General features: G+C 42.5%; 1 long non-coding RNA gene and 1 pseudogene across 1 annotated transcript; one reads left to right on the forward strand and one right to left on the reverse strand.

The window, feature by feature from the left end:
- Positions 1–229: 229 nt before the first annotated feature.
- LOC134737709 (uncharacterized) lies at positions 230–2925 on the forward strand. The gene is made up of 2 exons (XR_010122872.1): positions 230–1703; positions 2478–2925. It is a non-coding gene; the product is annotated as an uncharacterized LOC134737709 (long non-coding RNA).
- Positions 2926–5817: 2892 nt separating this feature from the next.
- On the reverse strand, positions 5818–13726 carry LOC134737708 (glycine cleavage system H protein, mitochondrial-like; annotated as a pseudogene).
- Positions 13727–13853: the final 127 nt, after the last annotated feature.

Genomic DNA, 13853 nt, shown 5'->3' on the forward strand with positions numbered 1-13853 from the left:
GACGGGAGAGAGAGAGAGAGCGAGAGCGAGCAGGCAGGCAGGCAGGCTGGCGGGCGGGCAGTCAGGCGAGCGGGCAGGCAGGGCACGGTGGCTCACGCCTGTAATCCCAGCACTTTGGGAGGCCGAGGCGGGCAGATCACGAGGTCAGGAGATCGAGACCATCCTGGCTAACACGGTGAAACCCCGTCTCTACTAAAAATACAAAACAATTAGCCCGGGTGTGGTGGCGGGCGCCTGTAGTTCCAGCTACTGGGGAGGCTGAGGCAGGAGAATGGCGTGAACCCAGGAGGCGGAGCTTGCAGTGAGCCGAGATTGCACCACTGCACTCCAGCCTAGGCAACAGAGTGAGACTCTGTCTAAAAAAAAAAAAGAAAAGAAAAAAGAAACCAACAGGCAAACTTGGGAGGGCCTTTATTCTTCTTGGCAGGGAAAATTGAGATTAGTGAAATTCAGTCATGGTTTCTTGTTTCTTTTAGACTTCAACACTACCCCAGGACTTCCCATCAGCAAAGTAGATGCTTTTGTTCTAGAGCAATGGGGCAAGGTTCCCCTACCCACAGGAACATAAGGAAAATCCCAGAGTCTCGGAAGGGTTTAAAGATCTCAGGAGGCTCAGTTTCTGTCTTAGTTTGCCTTGTGACTTGACACTTTCTTTAATTCAGAAAATAATTTATATTAATAATGTACAGTACATAGTCTGGCAGAGAGGTAACTTATGTTGCTGAAGGATACAGTAAATCTCATAAAGCGGAAATGAAACAGGAGAAACTGTAAGACTAGTTTGGCTTTCACCCTTGTACTCAAACTATAGTACCATTTTACTGAAACTATAATACTAAATATGTTATTTGAGGAATATTACTTCATTTGGGCCTAGTACTTAACTACTCTATAGCAGCAGAGACTGGACAATTATGTGCCAAGGTTCTTAAACTATATTTAAAAGCTTTAAAAAGGCCAGGGATGGTGGCTCAGGCCTGTAATCCCAGCACTTTGGGAGGCTGAGGTAGGTGTATGACTTGAGCCTAGGAGTTGGAGACCAGTCTGGGTAACATGGTGAAACCCCGTCTCTACAAAAAATACAAAACAGGCTGGACGCAGTGGCTCATGGCTGTAATCCCAGCACTTTGGGAGGCTGAGGCAGGCAGATCACTTGAGGTCAAGAGTTTGAGACCAGCCTGGCCAACATGGCGAAACCCCATCTCTACTAAAACTACAGAAATTAACTGGGTGTTGTGGTGCACACCTGTAATCCCAGCTACTTGGGAGACTGAGGCAGAAGAATCCCTTGAACCCAGCAGGCAGAGGTTGCAGTGAACCAAGATCACACCATTGCACTCCAGCCTGGACAACAGAGTGAGACTCCATCTCAAAAAAAAAAAAAGAAAAGAAAAGAAAAGAAAAAACAAAAAACAAATAAACAAAAACATTAGCTGGCCATCATAGTACATGCCTATAGTCCCAGCCACTTGGGAGGCTGAGGCAGGAGGATCGCTTGAGCACAGGAGTTTGAGCCTGCAGTGAGTCATGATCCTGCCACTTCACTCCAGCCTGGACAGAGCAAGAACCTCACTCAGGAAGACATAATAAAATAAAAGCTTAAATAATTTGAACCAAAGGGAAGGGCCTCAACTCTATCCTAAATACAATAGAAGACTCACCAACTTTATACTGGACACAAGTGCAGTAGAGTTTGGTATGCGGTAAGTGATGAGAAAATAGTTATAGATTGATAAATTATAGAGGTTTCATTTTTAACATATTATTGTCTGTTTTCTCTTTTTTTTTTTTTTTTCCTGATGCAAAGTCTCACTGTGTCACCCAGGCTGGAGTGCAGTGGCATCATCAAGGCTCACCACAACCTTGACCTCCCAGGCTCAAACTATCTTCCTGCCTCAGCCTCCCAAGTAGCTAGGACTACGGGCACATGCCGCCATGCCTGGCTAATTTTTTAAAAATTTTTTGTAGAGATGAGGTCTCACTACATTGTCCAGACTGGTCTCCCACTCCTGGGCTCAAGCAATCCTCCCACCTTGGCCTCCCAAAGTGCTGGGATTACAGGCGTGAGCCATGGCGCCCAGCCTGTTTTCTGTTTTTATGTCCCTCTTTACTACTGTGATACATACTACAGGGCTCTAGTAAGAACTAATATCTATTCTTTCGTTAGGGCAGTTTTAATTCTTTCATACTCCTCTCATCAAGAGGTGAGGTGTATGTTTCCCCCACTTGAATCTTGGTGGGCTCAGAGCCTGGCTTGACCAATAAAATTCAATGGAAATGATGTCATATAATTTCTGAGGTTAAGTCATAAAAAGTCTTGCAGCTTCCTCTGTGATCTCTAGGAATTACCTTGCCCTTGGAGCCTTGAGCTACCCTATAAGAAGTCCAACTAACCAGAGACTGACTTGCTGAATAGGCCACAGGAAGATCCTTTCTGGAAGGCAATCCCATCTGATCATGTCATTCCACCATTCCAGCCTAGGAGCTGAACATACGAGTGAAGATGCCATGTGGGAACTGAATCCTCCAGCCAGAACCGTTCATACTTCTTCAGTCCCTAGTCGTTTGAGTCATCCCTAAATATTCCAGTCATCCAGCTGAGGCCCTGGCCTTGTAGAATAGAGAAGAGCTGCCCCCCTAACTGCTGTGCCCTTTCTGTATTCTGGACCCATGGACTCTCAGGAACCTAACAAAATGGTTGTTTTACATCAGTAAGTTTTGGGGTAGTTTGTTGTGCAGCAATAGATAAAGGGAACACCTTCTCTCAGAATCTGTGTGTTTTAGTTGGGGAGATAGCTGCCCAGCTAGATACTACATTTCCCAGCCTCCTCACTTACGGGTGAACGTGGCTGTAAATCCTGTGTAGGGTATGTGAATGGAAGATGCAATTTCCAAGTCATATCAATAAAATGTTAAGTGCTCGTTCTCCGCTTGCATTCCCTCACCACTTCTTTCTGGCACAGTGACCTGGGATACACAGATATTAAGGATGGCTGTCACAGATTGGATTCCCTAGGAAGCAGACTCAGAGCAGTTTAGCATGCAGAATATTTATTTAGGCGTTCCCTAGGAGTCAACACCTGTGTAAGGGAGGGGACAAAAGCAAGAGCAGGCAGAAGGAAAAGTTGAGCTGCAATGCAGAGTCAATGGCAGCCTCAGCCAACCCCACAGAGAGGTCAGGAGCTAAAGTGGTCCTTCAGAATTGTCCCTCATTGGGCTGAGACGGCTAGGCCTTTATACCTCCACATGTATCAGTCATTGGATGGGGGTCATCCTGGCATATGCTTTTGCAAAGTTATAATCAGGGTATATTAGTCATCTATTATTACATAACAAAATAATCCAAAACTTAGTGACTAAAAACATTCATTTATTATCTCACAGTTGCTGTGTGCTAGAAATCCAGAAGCATGAGTTTGGGTGCTTCTGACTGAAGATATTTTAGGTTGCAGTTAAGCTGTCAGCTGGGGCGGCAGTCATCTCAACTCTATTGAGGCCAAAGGATTCAGCTCACTCACGTGGTTGCTGGTAGGCCCCTTCCTTACCACAGGATGCCTCTCTGAGCATGAGAGTATTCCTCAAGACCAAGGAGGAAGCTGCCTATGGGACCTCAGAACATGGAAGGTGATGATCAAGCATGAGAGAACCATAGAGAACCCAAAAAGGAAGCCCAAGAAGAATTAGGTTTTAAAACCTAATCTCAGTAGAATTAGGTTTTAAAACCTAATCTCAGTAGCAACATCCTTATTCATTAGAAGTTAAGTTCAGCCCACACTCAAGGGGAGCGGATTACCCAAGGTCATCCCAGGAGGCAGGGATCATCGAGGCCATTTTAGAGTCTTCCTACCACACATACCATGCATACGATTTTGTATACTGATATTTTTACTTTTTTTTTTTTGAGACAGAGTCTCACTCTGTCATCTAGGCAGGAGTGCAGTGGTGCGATCTCGGCTCACTGCAACCTCTGTCTCCTGGGTTCAAGCGATTCTCCTGCCTCAGCCTCCCGAGTAGTTGGGACTACAGGCGCATGCCTGTAATAAAATAAAATAAAAAAATAAAAATATTTGTGTATTTTTAGTACAGACAAAGTTTCACCATGTTGGCTATGGCTGGTCTCAAACTCCTTACCTCAGGTGACCCGCCTGCCTCGGCCTCCCAAAGTGCTGGGATTACAGGCATGAGCCACCGTGCCTGGACTACTTTTTATTAACTTTTTATCAACATTTTGTTTTCCTACAGATTCTTCATTTAAACAATTTTTTTTTTTTTGAGATGGAATTTCGCTCTTGTTGCCCAGGCTGGAGTGCAATGGTGTGATCTCAGCTCACCGAAACATCCACCTCCCAGGTTCAAGCGTTTCTCCTGCCTCAGTCTCCTGAGTAGCTGGGATTACAGGCATGCACCACCACATCTGGCTAATTTTGTATTTTTAGTAGAGATGAGGTTTCTCCATGTTGGTCAGGCTGGTCTCAAACTCTCGACCTCAGGTGATCTGCCCGCCTTGGCCTTTGGGATTACAGGCGTGAGCCACCGCACTCGGCCACAATATGTTGTTTCTAAAAATTATAAAGCAATATATTGTAAAATTTTTCAAATGTTTGATCAAGGTATAAAATTCATTTCCTTATACTATACCACATGTTAATTGATCCAGGGGTAATCACAGTTAAGTTTTTATTGTATCTGCTGAGATACTTTCCATATACACATAAGCATATACATATATACACACACACATTATTGTACACTTAATTTATGTCCTTAATACATTCTGAAGCACTTTCCATATCAGCACGTTGAGATCTAGCTCATTAGTTTAAACATCTGCATGTTTCATTTTATGATTATACAAAAAAATTTTTAAGCAGTTCCCTATTGATGGATATTTACATATTTTTGTTTTGTCTGACATGCCAAACATTGCAAATGTACATCCTTTGTCTCATGATGAATCATGCCTTGAGTCTCACTCATATCTGATTTAGATGAGACTTTGGACTTTGACTTTAAAGTTGATGCTGGAACAAGTTAAGACTTTTGGGGGGCTATTGGGATGGAATGAATTTATTTTGCATGTGAGGACATGAATCTGGGGAGCCCAAGGTGTGGAATGCTATGTTTTGAATGTGTTGTCTCCAAAATTCATGTGTTGGAAACTTAATCCCAATGCAACAGGGTTGGGAGGCGGAGCCTTCTGGGAGATGATTAGGTCACAAGGACTCTGGCCTCATATTTGATTGATGCCATTATAAAAAGAGCTTGCGGGAGCATGTTAGCTCTCCCTTGCCCTTTCATCTTCTGCCATGGGAGGACAGCAAGAAGGCCCTTCCCAGATGCTGGCACCTGATCATGGACTTCCTGGTCTCCAGAATTGTAAGAAGTAAATTTCTTTTCTGTTTTTTTTTTTAACGAAGAAGTGAGTATTTTATTATTTTGCTGCAAAGCTCTTGCTTCACTGTATAAAAATAGCACCAGTAAATGCAATGTATTGCAAAATCAAGATAGTGTTGTTCTTCATCTGACACTCTACAAGCAACAAAAACTTCTTCTATCCCAGTTATTTCCAATGGAAAGATCATTAAGTATTTCATCCCAAATCCAGGTATGGACATACACAAGTTACAATATTATATAAGGCTTAAGAATAACAACATTATATTTGAATTATGTAATTTTTATAACTAATTTTTACCATGGATAATTTCATGAATTCTGAATACTAGAGCCTAGTCTAAAAATCATAGGATATTGTGAAAAAGACACGCATTATGTTTATCTACAATCATTAGAAAGTTAAAAGGCATCTTCTTTCATTCGCAGTGTTAACAGTAGTTTTTTTTTCCCATGGGTAATGCTAAAAGTTGCTATTCTAAGTCTTCTATCCACCACTAATTTAGGACAACTCTGCTGGGTTGCGTTATTTCATACTAGCTTATTTAGTGGTTCCATTTTCACTCCTCAGTAGACTTTATGTATTTCTCATATGCTTCTTCACTCATAAGTTCATCTAGTTATGAAGGGTTACTCAGTGTCATCTTGATCAGCCAACCATCTTCATAACAAGATTTGTTTACAAGTCCTGGATTTTCTGCAAGAGCATCAATTTCGGTTACTTCTCCTGATAAAGGAGAATAGAGTTCGCTAGCAGCTTTCACACTTTCCAAAGCACCAAACTCATCTTGTTTGTTCAATTTTGTCCCAACTTCAGGCAGACTATAGTAAACATCTCCCAACGCTTCCCCACAGCAGAGTGGGTCCCATGCGCAGCAACCGTACGGCGCCCATCCCAAGCTGCCAGGGCCTCGACACACAGGGCGCAGCAGGTGCCAGGACCGCGTGCAGACTGCAGAGCACGGCCCGCACGCTCCGCACCACTCGCAGCGCCATGTTCCCAGCGGTGCGGGGATAGCAGCGCTACGCGGGGAGGCGGGGCGGGGCGGGGCGGGGCGGGCAGAAGTAAATTTCTTTATAAATTACCCAGTCTGGGCCTGGTGTGTTGGCTCACATGTGTAATTCCAGAACTTTGGCAGGCCAAGGTGGAAGGAGCGCCTGGGCCCAGGGGTTCAAGACGAGCCTGGGCAACTTAGTGAGACCTGTCTCTATAAAAAATTTTAAAAAATTAGCTTGGCGCGGTGGCTTACGCCTGTAATCCCAGCACTTTGGGAGGCCGAGGTGGGCAGATCATGAGGTCAGGAGTTTGAGACCAGCCTGACCAACATGGTGAAACCCCGTCTCTACTAAAAATACAAAAATTAGCCGGGCGTGGTGGCGCACGCCTGTAATCTTAGCTACTCAGTAGATTGAGGCAGGAAAATTGAACCCGGGAGGTGGAGGTTGCAGTGAGCTGAGATTGTGTCACTGCACTCCAGCCTGGGCAACAGACTGAGACTCTGTCTCAGAAAAAAAAAAAAAAAAAAAAAAATTAAAAATTAGTGGGGCATGGTGGCTCACACCCGTAGTTCCAGCTGTTCAGGAGGCTGAGGCAGAAGGATTGCTTGATCCAGGGAGGTTGAGGCTGCAGTGAGCTGTGATCATGCCACTGAACCCCAGCCTGGGTGACAGAGTTATCTCATCAGTCAATCAATCAATCCATCACCCAGTCTGTGATATTGTTTTAACGGCAAAAACAAAGACAACTAGCCATGCCCATTGTGTTATGTACTTACCTCTATTAGAATGTTATGTCATTACTATAATTGATGCCTACATATCTCTTTTAGCATACTGTTAGCTTCTTGAGAACATTAGCTAAATTGTATTTCTCTTTGTAGTCTTGGGTAATGTACTTGACACACAGTAGATACTCTGCAAAAAAATTTTTTTTTTCTTTTTGAGATGGGGTCTCGCTCTGTCGCCCATGCTGGAGCGCGCAGTGGGATCACTGCAACCTCCACCTCCCAGGTTTAAGCAATTCTCTGACTCAGCCTCCAGAGTAGCTGGGATTACAGGCGACTTGCCACCACGCCCGGCTAATTTTTGTATTTTTAGTAGAGACGGGGTTTTACTATCTTGGCCAGGCTGGTCTTGAACTCCTGGCTTTGTGAGAGCCACTGCACCCAGCTGATACTCTGCAAATGTTTAATAGATGTTGGAGCTGAATTTCAGGCTTTGTAATGTCACAGAACCAGGCGTCAGAAGAGCTGATCCAAACCCAAGATCTGCCCCTAACTTGCCTCTTATTCTTTCTGGCCTCCATTTCCACAATTATAAAATGCAGGTATAATACTAGATTTTTTTTCTTGTATAGTCCTTTACAGATCCAAAATTATGATTTTAAGAAGGAAATTAATAAGTTATTCATCTCAGTATCTCTTTGGGTGCCAATACTGTAAATTAATGACCAGTCTCAGACCATACATTTGCCATTTTCAACATATGCTTTTAGTCCAGTCTAATCACCAGTCTCAGACTATACATTGCCATTTTCAACATATGCTTTTAGTGTGAATTATTTAAAAATATTAATATATCAGATGTTTTGAGTATCAGCAATAGGTAAGTCAATCTCTAAACATTTTCAGTAGTGAAAAACACAAAAAACACTTTAAGCAGAGGGTATTTGGTTTTGAGATCCTTGTTCTCTTAAAATCTATGATCTGAAATCTAGTCAGTTTTCTCATTAACATCCTTGTCCCTTGGGCTAAATTAAATCAGCAAACTAATTAAAGTGCTATGTAACTATTAAAATATTTTAAAATAGTGGTTATTTAAAACTTATTAGGGGCCGGGTACAGTGGCTCATGCCTGTAATCCCAGCACTTTGGGAGGCTGAGGCAGGCAGATCACTTGAACTCGGGAGTTCAAGACCAGCCTGGGCAACACGGCGAAACCTTGTCTCTACAAAAAATACAAAAATTAGCCAGGTGTGGTGGCGTGTGCCTGTAGTCCCAGCCACTTGGGAGGCTGAAGTGGGAGGATGGCTTGAACCCAGGAGACGGAGGTTGCAGTGTGCTGAGATCATGCCATGCATTGCACTCCAGTCTGGGTAACAGAGCCAGAACCTTATTAGGGAATTCTGACATGTTCATCTTTTTATAAAAGATGGCCAGGCTGGGTGCGCTGGCTCACATCTGTAATCCCAGCACTTTGGGAGGCTGAGGTGGGTGGATCACCTGAGGTCAGGAGTTCAAGACCAGCCTGACCAATATGGTGAAACCTCATCTCTACTAAAAATACAAAAAATTGACTGGGCATGGATAGCTCACGCCTGTAATCCCAGCACTCTGGGAGGTTGAGGCGGGTGGATCACCTGAGGTCAGGAGTTTGAGACCATCCTGCCCAACATGGTGAAACTCCGCCTCTACTGAAAACAAAAATTAGCTGGGCATGGTGGTGTGCGCCTGTAGTCCCAGCTACTCGGGAGGCTGAGGCAGGAGGATCACTTGAACCCAGGAGGCGGAGGTTGCAGTGAGCTGAGATTGCGCCACTGCACTCCAGTCTGGTGATACAGTGAGACTCTGTCTCAGATAAAACAAACAAACAAACAAAAAGCAATGCACTTCTTAATAAGCTGGAGATTATTTTAGGCATGGCTTTCCCTCATAGTCTATGAAATTTCCTACAATGATCATCCTCAGTTAGCACATGGGGCATTTAGTGTATGTCAGGAAATAGGCCTAAGGTTTTCACAAGCTCTCTGACGTAATCATCAAAACAACTCTATGAGGCTGGAAGTAGGTACAATTTTACAATTTTTATCCTCATTTTACAGATGAAGAAATACTCTTAAAATGTTAATGTCAACAACAAACAATAAATTGAGTACTGGTTATTGTCAAATATATTTTTTAATTTTTACTTTTTTTCAGACAGAGTCTCACTCTGTCACCCAGGCTGGAGTGCAACAGTGCGATCTTGACTCACTGCAACCTCCGTCTCCTGGGTTTAAGTGATTCTCCTGCCTCAGCCTCCTGAGTGAGTAGCTGGGATTACAGGCATGTGCCACCATGCCCGGCTAATTTTGTATCTTTGGTAGAGACAGAGTTTCACCACGTCGGGCAGGCTGGTCTCAAACTCCTGACCTCAGGTGATCTGCCCACCTCGGCCTCCCAAAGTGCTGGGATTACAGGCTTGAGCCACTGTGCTAGGCCAAGTATATTTTTAATTAATGTATTCATTGTAATACAATTTACTAGAAATTTGAGGGGGGAGGCTTCCCATATGGAATTTAAGATATTTTTGGATATATATTCAACTTTTTTTTTTTTTAAGAGTTGGGGGTCTTGCTATGTTGCTGGTATGGTTTGGATGGCTGTCACTTCCAAATCTTATGTTGAAATGTAATCCCCAATGCTGGAGGTAGGGCCTTGTGGGAGGTATTGAATCATGGGGCAAATCCGTCATGAATGGCTTGGCACCATCATCTTGGTGATGAGTGAGATCTTAGTTCATGTGAAATTTGGTTGTTTAGAGTCTGGGACCTCCTCCTCTCTCTTGCTCCCTCTCTCACCATGTGATATGCTCGCTCCCATTTTGCCTTCTACCATGATTGTAAGCTTCCTGAAGCCCTCATCAGAAGCAGCTGCTGGTGCCATGCTTTGTGTACAGCCTGCAGAATGGTAAGCCAATTAAATTTCTCTTTTGCAAGAATTACCCAGTCTCAGATATTCCTTTATAGTAATGCAAACAGACTAAAACAGATTAGTACTGACAGCGGGGCACTGCTATACATATTGGAAAATGTAGAAGCAGCTTTGGAACTGGGTAGCAGGCAGAGGTTGGAAGAATCTGGAGGGCTCAGAAGACAGGAAGATGAGGGAAAGTTTGGAACTTAGAGACTTAAGTGGTTGTGACCAAAATGCTGATAGACATATGGTGAAGTCCAGAGTGATGAGGTCTTAGATGGAAATGAGGAAGTTATTGGGAACAGGAATAAAGGTACATCCATGTCATGCTTTAGCAAATAGCTTGGGTGCATTGTATCCAGGCCCTAAGAATCTGTGGAAGTTTGAACATAAGAGTGATAACTTAGGGTATCAGGGTATCTGGTAGAAGAAATTTCTAAGCAGCAAAGCGTTCAAGATGTGGCCTGGCTGATGCTAGCAGCCTGCAATCAGATATGGAAGCAAAGAAATAAAGTCGGAACATATTTAAAAGGGAAGCAGAGCATAAAAGTTTGGAAAATTCACGGGCTAGTCACGTGGCAAAGAAGGAAAAAGCACTTTGAGGAGAGGAATACAAGCAGGCTGCAGGAATACAGTTGTCCATGCTGGACTCAAACTCATTTGCTCAAGCAATCCTTGTGCCTCAGCCTCCCAAGTAGCTGGGGCTATAGCTTGTGCCATCATGCTCAGCTATTCACCTTATATTGCTGTCCAAAATGTTTTCATTTGAGGCAACCTGGGATAGTAAAAGTACTTCTAATTAAACACTCTTGCCATTAGTATCTAGCTGTGTAACCATAAATAAGTTATTTGGTATTTCTTGAGTCTCAATTAATACCTACCATTAGCAGAGATTTTGTGAAGAATAGCCTTAATGTATTTAAAGCTTTAATGGCACTTATTTAGAAGGTCCTCAGGAAATGGTATTCTTCTTCCCAGGTCTTTCTAGATTGCCTTATTCACCTAAAGAGACTTGATCTTGAGCCTTTGTAGATTTTCTCATTGGTGATTCCTTCATTGCTTAGAATGTCATGATTCCACCAGACAGGTTACTCTCATCTACATGTATTTTTCTTACATCTGAGGACTCTTTTTCAGTCTATTTTTCTCTAGCAATTATCTTCAATGTTTATGCTTACAATAACCTTAGTATTTGGCATTACGACACTAATATGTGCCCATGAGACAGACTGAGCACTACTTATCCCAGACAAGGTATTATTTATTTATTTATTTATTTATTTACTTATTTATTTTTTGAGATGGAGGCTTGCTTCTTCACCCAGGCTGCAGTGCAATGGTGTGATCTCGGCTTACCACGACCTCCACCTCAACTCTCAGTTCAAGCGATTTTCCTGCTTCAGCCTCCCCAGTAGCTGGGATTACAGCCATGTGCCACCATGCCCGGCTAATTTTTGTATTTTTAGTAGAGACAGGGTTTCACCACGTTGGCCAGGCTGGTCTCAAACTCCTGACCTCAATCATCCGCCCGCCTCAGCCTGCCAAAGTGCTGGGATTACAGGTGTAAGCCACCGCACCCGGTCCAGACAAGGTATTTTTTACAGATTATGATTGTTCACCACAAACTGCCTAGCAGGTAGCCCAAGGATCCTGGATCAACTTAGCCATATATCATCTTTTCTATCTGAATGCAGTATTCTCTTACCCACAACCATATGAAGTCTACACATATTCACTAAGAGTATTATGTAAAATACAAAATTGGGACTATGTGCCCTCAAGATGAGCACAGTGCTAAGAGGTAAGAGATGGGAAGTTTGTATTAAGTTCAAACACTTTTGGCAAAAGTTTATACAATTTCAGGCAACTGGGCATTTTAGGCAAAGCACACAACTTCATGATGTATCACTGAGGAGGATAAGATAAACAGTTCTAAAAGCGGTACAGGTGACAAATTTGGTGCAATTTTAAGGTTTACATTTTTTTTTTGTAGAAATAGGATCTTGCTATGCAGTCCAGGCTGGTCTTGAACTCCTCACCTCAACTGATCCTCCTGCCTTGAACCCCCAAAATGCTGGGCTTATAGGTGTGAGCCACTGCACCTGCTGTTTTTAAAGATATTGTGACATACTATTATTCTAAAACCTTATCCTTTGTTGTATCAGAAAAACGACATCCTAGACTGGGTGCAGTGGCTCACACCTGTAATCCCAGCACTTTGGGAGGCCAAGGTGGGTAGATCACCTGAGGTCAGGAGTTCAAGACCAGCCTGGCCAATGTGGTGAAACCCTGTCTCTACTAAAAATACAAAAATTAGCTGGGTGTGGTGGCGTGCGCTTGTAATCCCAGCTACCGGGGAGGCTGAGGCAGGAGAATCGCTGGAATCAGGGAGGTGGTGATTGCAGTGAGACAAGATCATGCCACTGCATTCCAGCCTTGGATGACAGAGTAAGACTCCATCTCAAAAAAAAAAAAAAAAAAACAAAGGGAAAAGAGCATCCTATACTTGGGCTGAGTCTTTAGTGAAAGCAGAAAAGAATAAGGATTACAAAACAAATAAATTGTGAACATAGTTTTGTTTGTTTGTTTGAAACAAAGTCTTGCTCTGTTGCCCAGGCTGGAATGCAGTGGCGCAATCACGGCTCACTGCAGCCTCAACCTCCTGGGTCAGGTGATCCTCCCACCTCAGCCTTCCGAGTAGCTGGGACTATAGGTGTACACCACCACACCCAGCTAATTTTTGTATTTTTTGTAGAGATGGGGTTTCACCATGTTGCCCAGACTGGTCTCCAACTCCTGGGCTCAAGCAATCCACCCACCTCGGCCCCCCCAAAGTGTTGGGATTACAGGTGTAAGCCACCACACCCAACCTTAGATTAAAAAAAAAAATTATCTATTTTTAATTATCTCCTAATTGTAAAATTTTTACTTCCTTTTTTATTTTTTTTAATTCTCAGTGATCCTTATTCTGATTCCTTTTGGTTTTGACAATTAAAAATTATGAAAGCTGGTTGTTTTGTCTCCTATTACTGAAATAATTTAGTTGATTTAACACTACAGATGGTGTTAGGGTAATGAATACAGAACATCAATGAGAATCTAAATTATATCTCTTGAGACCTCCCTCATTCCAAGGGAGGTCCCATAAGTATACATGCATACATGTATAACTTATAAAAAAAAAAAAAGCCACATAAATCACCATGACATTACAGAAGCAGATTCAAGAGAAAATAGAAAAATGTGTTCACCATTAAACTCAATAGTAATTTTTAGAAGTAACAACCTATAGAATCAATATTAACGAGAGGAAATGATATGTTGCAGTTAAGAACAACAGGCTTTGGAGTAAATAAGAAGTAGGTTTGAGTTGGTGACTTTTGCTGTGTGGCCTTGGGCAAGCTATTCAATATACCCAGGCTTCAATCTTCATCAGTAAAATGGGATAATACTACTATCTCACAGGGTTGTAGCAAGAACAAAAGAAGATAATGCATGTAAAACCAGAGTGCTTCGCACATATAATAAAGCTAAATTATATTAGCCATTGTTACTATGATTATTAATTATAATTATCCCAGATACACATCTGAGCACGATTATATATTTTTCCTATTTACCTAGCTTGAAAAAAGTGCTTAAATCTTTTCTTTAGCACTAGAAAAAAGTGGGTTTTAATTGAAACTCTTTTCATTTCATCCATTTTATAGACAAATTATTTACGAAGATAAGCCAACAACTCATAATTTAAGGATTTCTTTATATTCGTCACAAAGGTTATCAATG

The sequence above is a fragment of the Pongo pygmaeus genome, chromosome 11 (assembly GCF_028885625.2).
Source record: "Pongo pygmaeus isolate AG05252 chromosome 11, NHGRI_mPonPyg2-v2.0_pri, whole genome shotgun sequence".
NCBI lineage: Eukaryota > Metazoa > Chordata > Mammalia > Primates > Hominidae > Pongo > Pongo pygmaeus.